General features: G+C 42.6%; 1 protein-coding gene across 4 annotated transcripts in view; it reads right to left on the reverse strand.

Moving 5' to 3' along the window:
• The window catches only part of PLGRKT (plasminogen receptor with a C-terminal lysine), a 40246-nt gene extending 38786 nt beyond the window's left edge, over positions 1-1460 (reverse strand). The window contains exons 1-2 of one of the 4 annotated variants that reach the window (XM_070495477.1): positions 1271-1413; positions 508-742 (exon numbers count right to left, since the gene is read on the reverse strand). The gene's annotated coding sequence lies outside the window, so the exon portion shown is untranslated. Of the gene's footprint in view, positions 1-507; positions 743-1270 lie in introns of all 4 variants that reach the window. The other 3 variants (XM_070495478.1, XM_014860727.3, XM_014860729.3) reach the window with 3 other exon arrangements.
• Between the last annotated feature and the right edge of the window lie 11833 nt (positions 1461-13293).

A 13293-nucleotide genomic window follows, 5' to 3' on the forward strand; every position in this document is an offset into this window, starting at 1 on the left:
ATTGCACCACACCTTGTCAACTATGCCCTGGAGTTCAGTATTTTCAACCTTCCTCTCCTTCCCCACCCTATCAAAGCCATTTTCCAAAGTACGGAGGTTCCTCAGAATACTCCCAGCTTTCTCTCTCCCAGATACACAAAATATGAATCAGAAATGATGACTACAGTTAACGCTACTGTATGATACATAGGAAAGTTGTTCAGAGAGTAAATTCTAAGACTTCTCATCACAAGGGGAAATTTTTTTTTTTTTATTGTATACACATAAGATGATGGGTGTTAGCTGAACCTATTGCAGTAATCATATGGCAATTATGTAAATCAAACCATCATGCTGTACGCCTTAAACTTATACAGTGATGTATGTCAATTATTTCTCAATAAAACTGGGGGGAAAAAAGAAGCAAGAGTGACCTTGCAATAGAGATAACTTTGAATTCAGTCAATTGCATAAGTCTTTCCAAAATTCCAAGACTTTATCATTGGTGACAAATGTCTTGCTACTTACAGCTTAGACACCAGTGTGTCTCAGAGGGCTGAGAATGCTGATTTGGTTCCCTTTTGCCTTCATTTTGCCTTTGATTACTCCTTTGACCTTAGAAAGGGCTCTTTCATGCCCCAGCCCTGCCTCAGCAGTGCTGTAGATTACAATGGAAGGGGTATTTCTGAGGACTGTTGGGACTGCAAGTTCCAGGGCAGCCTTCTTCCAGTCACCCCTGGGGACCCGGATTTGATTTTACTTACTAAAAAAAAAAGGATAATTCCATGACCCATCGTGACCTCTGTCATTCAAATTTCCGCACTGACTCATTTCCTGATCAAATGACACATTATCTACATTTATGACTGGTTGCATAATTACAATCATTTTCAACAAGTCTTTATGTTCCATTCAAACTAGACCTCTTCGCCTGCAAATTCCAGCACCGAACCCACAGCTTCCAGGAGGTTTCCCCTAATTTAACTCCACCCGCGCTCCCTGGACCCAATTACTGTCACTTGGGAACTTCCTGCAGTGGTGTGCTGATTTCCGTGATAATGCTCTGCTTTCTTTCCCCAGCTCGATTACATTACAGGAAAGGCCAGAAGTCCTCGCGACGGCAAGAGACTCTTCTGAGCAGGGGGTGGCTCTAGCGGTCAGCACTAGGGGCTGGAGGAGAGCCAAGGGCGGGCGCTAAGGGGGTTGGGGGCGCCCAGCCCGGCTGGGCAAGCCCGGGGCCCCGGAGCTCAGCGCTGCAGACGCGGCCGCACGGACCCACCCTCCCACCCACCTGCGGCCGGCCGGTCCCGCACGGCCGGCGCTCACTCACTGGGCAGCGGGCGGCGGAGGCGCGGGGACACCGGGATAGCAGCAGAGGCCTACCAGCCCGGGGTCCCCTATACCTCAGCAGTGACCCGGCCTCGCCCAGAAGAGCCTCGGGATTGGCTGGCATGATAGTAGATTCCGAGCCTCAGCCAATCAGCGCAGCCCTTGGCTTCCTTAAAGGGCCCGCATGCCTGACCGGAGGCCTCGCTTTCTGGCCAGGCCCCTAGACGGGCAGGTCAAGGAGGCAAATTCAAAGCTGCAGCCACTCAGCTGTCAGATTTTGAGGGGAGGCAGAGGAAACAGAATGGAAATCTCAAAGGCCTCAGTGCGGGTTTCAGTTACCCGCGTATATGAGGAATCCATGCTCCAGCGCTGAGCTAAGCTTCAATAGCCCTGGATAATGAGCTATCTCCCTGTTATTCTCCAGAAATAGCGCCAACGACCACTGTTGAGTCAGTTTCTGAGAAGAGAATGTGTCTCATGAAGGGTTGTCCCTTATATCCACAGTTATAAACATTTTTAAGGGCTTTTCTATTTGCAGAATAGGTTTAATGTTGAGGGTGGACTTTTTTCTCTCTCCATTTGAATCTCAACACAGCTTATTTAATCTATTAGAGCCTCAGTCTCCTCATCTGTTAAATTGCCTCTATTAAAATGGCAAAAAGGTTAAGACAGGAAATGAAAAAGAGCAGACTTGACCAAAGTTACTAATTCTTTATTTTTGGACAGAGCCATCTGTCTCCCCTGCTGTTCTGAGAGATGTCCATTTCTTCTCACCCCCACCAGCAATTTCTATCTTGAGTAAGCCAAGCCTCTCTCCCAGCCTCTTTGAGAGAGTATTTGAGGAACTGTTGGCACTCTGTTCTTTGCTGCTAGATGGCTTGGAAGAATAGCAGGGACTTCACCAGGCTCTGGCCTTGATGAAGGTCCATGAGGAAGGTCTCTGCTCTTAGCCCTGGCTGATCACCACGTCAGTGGAGGCGACTAACCTTCCCCAGGCTCAGCCTGTGGGTGAACACCACACCGACCTCCTAGGCTTGCCTTGATGCTCTCAGCACCGGCCCTCAGTACTCTAGAGCTTGGGTCCCACATTCCAGACACTATTTGTTGAATGGCTGGGTGGGGACATCTCACTAGCATCTCTGTTTCCAGTTTTTGGAGTGGATATGTTCCCAAGGAGCAAAGCCGTGTGGAGTTTTGACTCTTTAAGGGAGGATAACAACTGATAAAAGAAGTGGGGAATAGCATTTGGGTACACAGACTCTAAAAGTACCACAAGTAGATTCAATGTACAGCTCTGTCACTGTCACTCTTTATCCTCTCCAAAACTTAGTTTTATCGTCTCTACCATAGACTCAAGCCATCTAACTTATGAGATTGTGAAGACTAAATGAGAAAATATATTTAGGCACTTAGCACAGTGTCTGGCACATAGTTAGCATTCACTAAACGGTAGTAACCAGCAACCATAGGGAGCTGTTACTAACTCTAGGTCAGAAGGGATGAAGGGGAGGGAGCAGTTACTAAAACCAGGCAAGAGCCATACTGTGGCTGTAGGAGAGGGCAACCCAATGGGAGCTATGTTGTTCAGTAGCAGAAAGCAGTCAATGCTGATCTTTGGCCCAGTAGGATGAGATCCTATGGTTGTAGCCACTGCTAGGACCTCAGCTCAAAGTGGGGACAAAATGGAGAAGAAAGACCCATCTCTCTGTACCCCATGCTCTGGTATCCTGCTGAGGAATTATATTGGCTGGATCTACAGGACACCAGAAGATGAGGGAGTCAGGTTGATGCAGTCTATAGAGGTCAGCCTCTTATACATAAAGACTGGAGGGACAAATGGAAAATATACAGCACACCATTTCTACAACATTGGGTTTATCGTGGTTAGAAGTCCTAGTTCAAAATGAAGAAATGCCCTCACTAGAGGACCCAACCATGGTTCTGTTGAATTGGAAGCTGAAACTGCGCCTTGATCATTGTGGTTCCTCATGGTGATGGAATTGGGTAACTGATCCCAGTTACCAAGGGGAAATTGGGTTGCAGCTCTACAGTGAGGGCGAGGAGAACTGTGCATGATGCCTAGAAATTCACTGGGCACGTCTTAATACTCCACGTGCAAGAAAAATGATCAGATAACTGCAGTAACCTGATAAAGTCAGACCACTTCAATTTCAGATCATGAGGAAAGTAAAGTGTTGCATCACCACACCGAGTAAAAAATCCTGATCTCCAAGATACTGCATAGGACAAGGGAAATATAAATGAATGAAGTAGGAAGCTATGATTATCAATTTTAGCCTTACAACAAGCTGTAGAGGCAAGGACTGTTGTGGCTCTGCATATAAAGTGTTAATCCTTTTTTTCCCTGCCCCTCTTTTCTTGTTACCTTGTATGAAGAGTACTGGTGGAGACAAATATTACAATTTAGTTTCTAGGTCAGAGTATACCTGGATTGATATCACCTCAAAGCAATATGGTGGTTGGTGGGATTCTGTGATTCTTACATGTAGGAGATGAGCTTCTCTTCATCTGAGCAAAGGGCAAGAATAAATGCTGAGTGGCAAAACAGATAGACTATATGGGTTTTATGCTTACCTTCCCTCATATCCATTCTCCTCCCTTCCCTGCCCTGTCCTATCCCCCAGAAGCTGACCTGTTTGGAAAGCTTCACCTGAGCTCTCCTCAGCTAGTTTCCATTTGGGTTTGCACAGTGGGGGTCATCCACAGGAGACCAGAGGCAGGAGGAAAGAGAGGTAGGGTATGTTTTCTCCATTCTTTCTCTGTTTGAGGGTGAGGATCTGATGGTGGTTATGTCCTTCCACAACTGCAGGTCTCGAACAGTGGCCTCTCCTCCGTGGCTCCAGCTCATGGAGCTCTGAAAACACTTTCTTCCCTTGCTTGTTAGCTGAGAGGTGGTATGGGCTTCCCACTATTGCTAGACTCTCAAGTCGATGGTCTTCTTACCCCATCGACACTCCTTTAAACAGTGTCTTCATTGATATCTCTTTAGTGGAATCAACTGAGTAGAATTCCGATTCCTGATGGAAACCCAATGGCTACACTTTAAACCGTACACATACATTATAAATACTCCTGTATGTATGATATTGCTCACAATTTTAAAATGTAAGTGAAAAAAATGACCATGGGAATATATACCCTGGGAATTGAGAGAAATTTGGTATCGCTATTGAATACATTTTATAGAATGTGAGGTAAGAGGATTGAAGGAAATTTATTTCGATATCAAATAACATATAACTTTAACTGGTATGTGCGTTATGTCTAATTGTATGAATTTGCAAATGTATGTGTATATGTTTTCACACAAACATATAAATAGGTGCTTGTTATCATTTTTCATTATAGCATAAGGATTTCATGTTGTTACATAGCATTCACATATACCATTTTTTATTTTTTTTTATTTTTTTTTAAAGATTTTATTTTTTCCTTTTTCTCCCCAAAGCCCCCCGGTACATAGTTGTATATTCTTCGTTGTGGGTCCTTCTAGTTGTGTCATGTGGGATGCTGCCTCAGCGTGGTTTGATGAGCAGTGCCATGTCCACGCCCAGGATTCGAACCAACGAAACACTGGGCCGCCTGCAGCAGAGCGCGCGAACTTAACCACTCGGCCACGGGGCCAGCCCCCTCACATATACCATTTTTAATAGGTATATGATTTTCCACAAGTTTGTGTACAATTTTTTTGCCACTGTCAATAACATCATGAAGACCAACTTCATATATATAGTTTTTTAATATGTTGATTGGAAATACTGGGTTAAATAGTATAAATATTTTAGAGAGAATTGGTGTAAAACCCTCAACTCACTGAAAGTCCCCTATCCCGGGACAGTAAAATTCCTCAATATTTCCCCATACACTTTAAAGTAATTTGTTTTTTCTTAAAGATTGGCACATGAGCTAACATCTGTTGCCAATCTTCCTTTTTTTTCTTCTTCTTCTTCTCCCCAAAGCCCCCTAGTACATAGTTGTATATTCTAGTTGCAAGTCCTTCTGGCTGTGCTATGTGGGACGCTGCCTCAGCGTGGCCTGATGAGCGGTGCCGTGTCCATGCCCAGAATCGAACCTGTGAAACCCTGGGCCACCGAAGCAGAGAACACAAACTTAACCATCTGGCCACGGGGCCAGCCCCTAAAGTAGTTTCTCAAAAACAAAGTTTTTGAAAGCTCAAGATGTATTTAATAGTATTTCCTTTTAACAGAAATACTTTCACAAGATGTGTGAATTTCTCTGTTAATCTGGGAACCCGGTTTAGCCAAGAACCTCTGTCTGTGAAAGGGAGCAAGTAGTTGTACCGTCTGGGGCTGAGGCTAGAATTTCTTCAGTATTAAGCTATTCTGGAATGGTATTGCCCATGCTCTGAGGAACACGTTCTGAATTTTAACCTTACACCTCAATCATGGAGCACGCCTGTAGCCTGGGCACAATCAGAACCAGAGCATCTCTGAGCTTTGTACAAACCTTGTTTGGACTTTGTCCATTCCTCAACAGTGACACCATGTGGCAGTGTAATATAATGGCAGTGGTAGACTCACGCAGTTCTCTCCCTACCTAGAGATTTTTAAATTGAGATATACTTCACATACCATAAAATCCACTGCTTTAAAGTATGCGATTTGGTGGCTTTTAGGATATTCAGAGAGTTGTGCAACCATCACCACTATCTAATTCTCTAATATTTTCATCACCCCAAAAAGAAACCACATATGCAATAGCCATCACTCTCCATTTACTCCCTTCCCTCAGCCCCCAGCAACCCCAATCTGCTTTTTGTCTCAATAGATTTGCCTAGTCTAGACATTCCATATAAGCGGAGTCATACAATATACGGTCTTTTGTATCTGGCTTCTTTCAGTTAGCATAAGCTTTTCAGGGTTCATCCAAGTTGTAGCATGTATCAGTACTTCATTCCTTTTTATGGCTGAAAAATATCCCCATGCTTGGGTATACTACATTTTGTTTATCCATTCAAAATTAATGGACATTTATATTATTCCCACCTTTTTGCTGTAATGAGTAATGCTGCTATGAATGTTCATGTACATGTTTTCGTATATATGTTTTCAGTTTTCTTGGGTATATATGTAGGAATGGAATTACTGGGTCATATGGTAACTCCATATTTAACATTTTTTTTTTTTTAAGATTGGCACCTGAGCTAACATCTATTGCCAATCTTCCTTTTTTTTTCTTCTCCTCCCCAAAGCCCCCCAGTACATAGTTGCATATTCCAGTTGCGAGTGCCTCTGCTTCTGCTATGTGGGGTGCCACCTCAGCATGGCTTGATGAGTGGTCCATGTCCAGGCCCAGGATCCCAATCAGCGAAACCTGGGCCACCGATGTGGAGTGTGCAAACTTAATGACTTAGCCATTGGGCTGGGCCCTCATGTTTAACTTTGTGAGGCTGAACAAATTCACAATGCCACCAGCAGTGAATAAGGATACTAATTTCATTGCACACTTTTATGGTAGTTAGGAGCATAGACACTGGAACCAGAATGCCTGGTTTCAAATCTTGGCTGTGCTACTTCCTAACTGCATAAGCTTAGACAAGTTACTTAAGCTCTCGACAACTCTGAAATAGGGGCAATAATACTACCTTCCACGAGGCCAGCCCCATGGCCTAGTGGCTGCTCCACTTCAGCAGCCCAGTTTTGCAGGTTTGGATCCTCGGCACAGATGTACACCACTTGTCAGTGGGCATGCTGTGGTGGCGAACCATATACAAAGTAGAGGAAGACTGGCACAGATGTTAGCTTAGGGTGAATCTGCCTCAGCAAAAAAACCCATATATATATATATATATATATATATACACATACATATATATATAATACATTCCTCATAGGATTGTTGCAAAATTTAAATGAGCTAATATATGTAAATCACCAAGACAGTGTCTGACATATAAAAAATGCGATATGTTTTACTATTTCTGCAATTTTTGATCTTTATTATAATTATTGCGTTTTGTTTTGTTAATTTGGTAGTTGAAAAAAGTGATGATATAGTTGGTTGAGGTTTGCCATTGAAATGGAGTAATCAGAGATGACAATAATTTAAAGGGGCAGCAAAGTCAAGGAAAGCTTTTCTGAGCAGGAAGTGATTATATTTCAGAGTGTAACCTGAGGAAAACAGGCTTCACATGGTTCAGGCCAAGCATGTAATAGCATTCTAAGAAAACATAAACTGACTGCTGAAGCCTGAAGAAAAATACTGAAACTTTTTAAAGCAGTCCCTGCAAATGCTCTGCGCAGCATATTGAACAGCCTCCTAATCGCTTCTCTAGATATTTCTCTTTCCAAATTTTTTCTGCTTACAGTAGGTGCTTATATTTCTCCTCCTTCTTGACCACGAGGTTTCCATATCACTAAACCAAACCCCTATTAACTTCCTCCTCCTACAGCCCATGCAACTCACATGACCCTGTTATCAACCCGGGGCTCTCAGGCTCCTGTACCCCTGAGAAATTCAGCCTGGTCTCCTACCCTGAATGCTGTTCTTTGTTTTTTAGTTGAAAACAGTCTCTGGACTCTGATGAATAAAATGATCTACTTTATCATATATTCCCTCTCCTTTGGAGCTCTTCGCAAGAAGGACACAACATCTGTTTGTGACCCAGGGACACCACAAGACTATGCTTATACCTCAGTCTTCATTCTTCTTCTCCTTCTCCGGCAAGCATCCCTGGAAGTGCTGCACAGCCTGGCCTGGCAGCGTCCGTCACATTTCTTCCACGCAAACCTGGGAACAAGCATGTTAATGTTAGAATTTATTCTTCCCTATGCCAACTTCCCATCTTCCTCTTGCCCTCCAAGAACACAAGAAAAATGATGAGTCAACTGGGTTAAATTGTTTGTTGCTGTGGCAGGCATTAATTATACCCTTTACCAAGCAAATGAGGGTTATTTCCATGTCTATTGGAGTCTGTGAAATACAGGGTGATAAATACTGAATGATTTTGCTTGAGACCAGCCCTGCTATATCAGAAGCCAACTAATACTATGTTTTCCAACGCAAACTTAGGCCAGCCCTCACTGGAGTTGGGGAAACTGCTTATCTCTACCCTCTGGGCCCTTGCCTTGAGAGAGTTGAACTTCACTCAGTAGAAGCATGCCTATGTTGCTTCTGACTTCCCAAGTCTACCTCAATGTTTGAAGCCAGAGTCTCACTATCTTATCTTACTCATAAAATGCTGCTGTGGTCTCTTTTACTTTGTCAGCTCTGATTGGCACAAAATCAGCAAGAATTTCTGGGTCAGAGACCTTCGCTTGGGGTTGTAAAATGTCTATAACTCTAGTCTGTAATTCACACGTTTCTACTTGGCTTGTTCATACACGGGAATGATTGAAACCTATGCTTTCTACTTACCCCCCACTCTGCCATCCATATTCTGTAAGGGAGTAAAACCCTTCATCCCTGAACAGAGTTCACACATGCATACCCTTTAATGCTGATGCCTTAGCTGATGGCATTTCTTAGCCTCTGAGGCTTTCCCTCCGCCAACCCTATCAGAGGAATGCTCTAGCCATAATCAGAGCCTTTTTCTGTCATCCCTTGCATTGTCCTCCCTGTGAATTTCTTCAGCTTCTGATAGAAAGTGACCTGGACCAGTCATTTCACAGCCTGATTAATAGCAAGTCCCTGGAGTAGGACCGAGGCTTTGGGCCACTCCTAGCATACTGCTGCCAACTTTCCATTTCCAGAAAAGATAGTAATTTCTTCTCAATACTCTGGAACAGCATATTAAAACATATATATTATCCTTGATTCCCTCTTCTCCCTTACTACTCATATTCATCAGCAAGCTCCATTAGTTCCACTTCCAAATTATACTTTGAATGTGGTCTACAGCAACAGCTCCTAAAGTCTCCCAGCTTCCATGCTGGTCCCTCTACACTCCATTCTTCAGACCACAGCTAGAGTGATATTTTTAAAACATCCATCAGGTTGCTCCCCTGCTTAAATCATCCAGTGCCTTTCCACTGCAATTAGAAGCTAATCTTCTTCTCTTAGTCCTCAAGACCCTTCATGATATGATCTGATACCACTCCTCCCTTCCCGCCACACTCCAGCCACAATGACCTTCTTTCCGTCCTAGATCTTGCCAAATTTGTTCTCTCCTTATGATCTTTGTACCTATTGACCCCTCTGCCAGGAATGCTTGTCCTACAGGTCTTTTCATAATTGTCTTCATAGTTCATTTCTGAACTGTTACCTCTTAGAGAAGCTTTCCCTGTCCACCATAACTAAAGGAGCCTCACTTCCAGGCATTCTACCATATTGTCCAATCTTCTTTTCTTTCTTTTTCTTTTTTTTTAAAGATTTTATTTTTCCTTTTTCTTCCCAAGATCCCCTGGCATATAGTTGTATATTTTTAGTTGTGGGTCCTTCTAGTTGTGGCATGTGGGATGCCGCCTCAGCATGGCTTGATGAGCAGTGCCATGTGCACGCCCAGGATCCGAACTGGGGAAACCCTGGGCTGCCGAAGCAGAGCATGAGAACTTAACCACTCGGCCACAGGGCTGGCCCTCCATCGTATTTTCTTTCTTTCCTTTTTTTTTAAATAGGACTTTCCAGTATCTGATTTCTGTTTATTAGTTTATGTTTGGAAGCTCTCTCTTGGAAGAGAAAGGCCTTGCTGTCCTTTCAGGAAAAGGTAAGGGAAAAGAGAAAACTACTTTTCATTCTTTTATGATGAATCTACAATCATGAATGGCAGATTAGATTCTCGATCCACTAACCTGGATGTGACTATAATTGGTCTTTGAATAACCACTTACTCATACCAGGAAACAAAAATCAGTTGTTCCCTTCAAAGTAGGGGTTTTGAAGACTTTTAGAACTCACACTGTTGTTGGCTTAAAACCAAGTGTGAGTATAAACTAATACTTCTGAAGGCAGTTCCACAAGAGACATTTGAACTAAACCATGTGCTTAAACCAAGAGAAATTACTTACAAGGAGATTGTTTCAGTTATACAACATGCACTTAGGTTATTTAGTTCTTGGATATTAAATCAATAAAATATTTCCCAGTATCCCCTGAAAGGGTATCTCCCAATTGTAAACTCTATTTTTAGTGGCCTTCAGTTCATTTATTGAGATTCCTTGGAATTACGTTATTTGCCATAAAGTATTTCCAAATTCCTACAGCGTTTATCCAAGTCATAATTATTTATGTCTGGGTTTGTGAATTCCTGAGGAAAGGGGACATTGTAGGAGGCCTCTCCTTTGGTTTAAAGTACCCACAGAGTGGGAGCTGCCCTTTGAAGGCAAGAGCTCTTTACTTGGCCAGGTCTTCCCCAGCTCAGGACAGGAAGGAAAGAGATAAATACTCTGTAAGTGAGAGAAGCACCTGAGCATAGATGTCAAGTGATGACAGCTGCTACTCCCTGGCCATCCGCATATATTAATTATTCCTGTATTTTAAACAGTTGTATAACCAGGACAAAGTCATCTGCTCCATGAAGTCTGTTTGGCACCAATCGATGGGGTACAAATAGATGGCAAATGTGGAGGCAACAGAAAGCGGGAGATGGTGGATGGACAGAGTGAGAGAAACATAGGGCAGTGGTTTACAACCCTCCACAATCACAAATAGAAAATGGGGACAAATCTGGATATTGTCTTTATAAATAATAATAAAATGCATTTTCAAATATTCAATGCAAAGAAAGCAGTTTGTCAATAGTTTTTTTTTAAGTATCTACATTATATCCTGGTTTTGTTTTTTTTTTGAAGAAGATTATCCCTGAGCTAACTACTGCCAATCGTCCTCTTTTTGCTGAGGAAGACTGGCCCTGAGCTAACATCCATGCCCATCTTCCTCTACTTTATATGCTATATGTGGGACTCCTACCACAGCGTGGCTTGCCAATCATTGCCCTGTCCACACCTGGGATCTGAACCAGCGAACCCCAGGCCGCCGAGAAGCAGAACGTGTGAACTTAACTGCTGCACCACCGGGCCGGCCCCATATCCTGTTTTTGATGATCAAGAAAGTTTACTGGAAATTGCTCCTTCACCAGGAAATTGCTAGCATCACTTCACGCCCAGGTGTAAGACCCTGGAATCTATCCTCCTTCAAAGATCAGGACAATCAAGGATCATCTCTCTTATTTTAGGAGTAGAAGTGGAAGTGGAATGGGCAGAGGTAGAGCAAAGAGTGGTATCGATACCAATAAACCAAATTAAATGGAGGAGGGGGAGTTATAACTGCACTTGCAAAGAATCCTTGGTTCAATTTTTTCCTTAAACATTATACCATCAGTTTTCCAAACTTCAGAGTGCACATGAATCACCTGGGGATGATATTGAAATGCAGGCTCCTAGGAAGACCTCCCAGAGAACCAGATTTAACTGTGATGCAAGTGACCCTCAGAATCACTCTGAGAAACAGCACATTGGCCATGATGAGTTTGTAGCCTCTAAAAATGAACAGAGTAAGAGGGGCATGAATGGGAAACGGCAATCCTAGAGAGGATAAGAGTGTCTGGTTCTTCAGCTCTGGCTTCCCACTGCTCTTCTCCTATCTTAGCACTTCTCTGTCCACTTTCCCCAAATCACAAAACCAACACAAAGTTTCAGAACTAATGCCAACTGCCCCCACCCCAGCTGTTTTGATTTTCATATATTTTTTAAGTGATAAGATCTCTTTTTTCTAAACATATCCTGTTTTTCTATCTCCAGAAGATTTTAAAAACATCTTTCAGAAGCTTGGTAAACTGTATGGGACGATGAATGGCTGAAGAGTGGAAACAGGTGGGTGAGATGAACTAAATCACAAATCTTCAGATTACTAATATGTAAATTACTGAGCAGCAAGCTGAATAAATACCTTCCATTCTCATCAACAACTTTAGAGAAAGACAAATTCCATTCACCTCCTGCCTTCTCTGTTGATCATTATGTAGACCTTAAACATTGCTTTAATAAAATAAACAAAAAACTAAACACACTCCCTCCCCCAGTTTTAAAAATTACTCATGGATCATGGTAACCATCTAAAAAGATATTGCTCATCCTGCCTACTCAGTAAATTATTTGCCTGAGACAACTCAGCTAGTTAGTGGTAGATGACTCTAGAGCCAGTTTTTTTTCTGACTCAATAGTCATGACCACAATAGTAGGTCATGATATCTATGTTCTGGGTTTTGACCACCATTTTTAGAAAAATGAAACAGGTTAAATAGAAAATATCACAGGAACTAAAGTGGGGAAGACACTGCTGTGTTCCAGCATGTGGCCTCAAAAAGAGATTTGAAAGAGGGAGCATCTGAGCTGAATCTCCAAGTCTATTACAAATTTATTGAAGCTAAAGAGAATTTCACACTCTCCACCAGATTTTTTTTAACTTTTTATTGAGATTATGATAGTTTACAACCTTGTGAAATTTCAGTTGTACATTATTGTTAGTCATGTTGTAGGTGCACCACCTCACCCTTTGTGCCCTCCCCCTGCCACCCCTTTCCCCTGGTAACCACCAATCAGTTCTCTTTGTCTATATGTTTAACTTCCACCTATGAGTGGAGTCATACAGAGTTCGTCTTTCTCTATCTGGCTTATTTCACTTAACATAATGCCCTCAAGTTCCACCCATATTGTTGTGAATGGGACGACTTTATCCTTTTTATGGCTGAGTAGTATTCCGTTGTATATATATACCATATCTTCTTTATCCAATCATCAGCTGATGGGCATTTAGGTTGCTTCCCATCTTGGCTATTGTAAACAATGCTGCAATGAACATAAGGGTGCATGGGACTTTTGGAATTGCTGATTTCAAGTTCTTTGGATAGATACCCAGTAGTGGGATGGCTGGGTCAGGTGGTATTTCTATTTTTAATTTTTTGAGAAATCCCCATACTGTTTTCCATAGTGGCTGCACCAGTTTGCATTCCCACCAACAGTGTATGAGGGTTCCTTTTTCTCCACACCCTCTCCAACATTTGTCACT

This window comes from Equus asinus, chromosome 23 (genome assembly GCF_041296235.1).
Source record: "Equus asinus isolate D_3611 breed Donkey chromosome 23, EquAss-T2T_v2, whole genome shotgun sequence".
Classification (NCBI taxonomy): domain Eukaryota; kingdom Metazoa; phylum Chordata; class Mammalia; order Perissodactyla; family Equidae; genus Equus; species Equus asinus.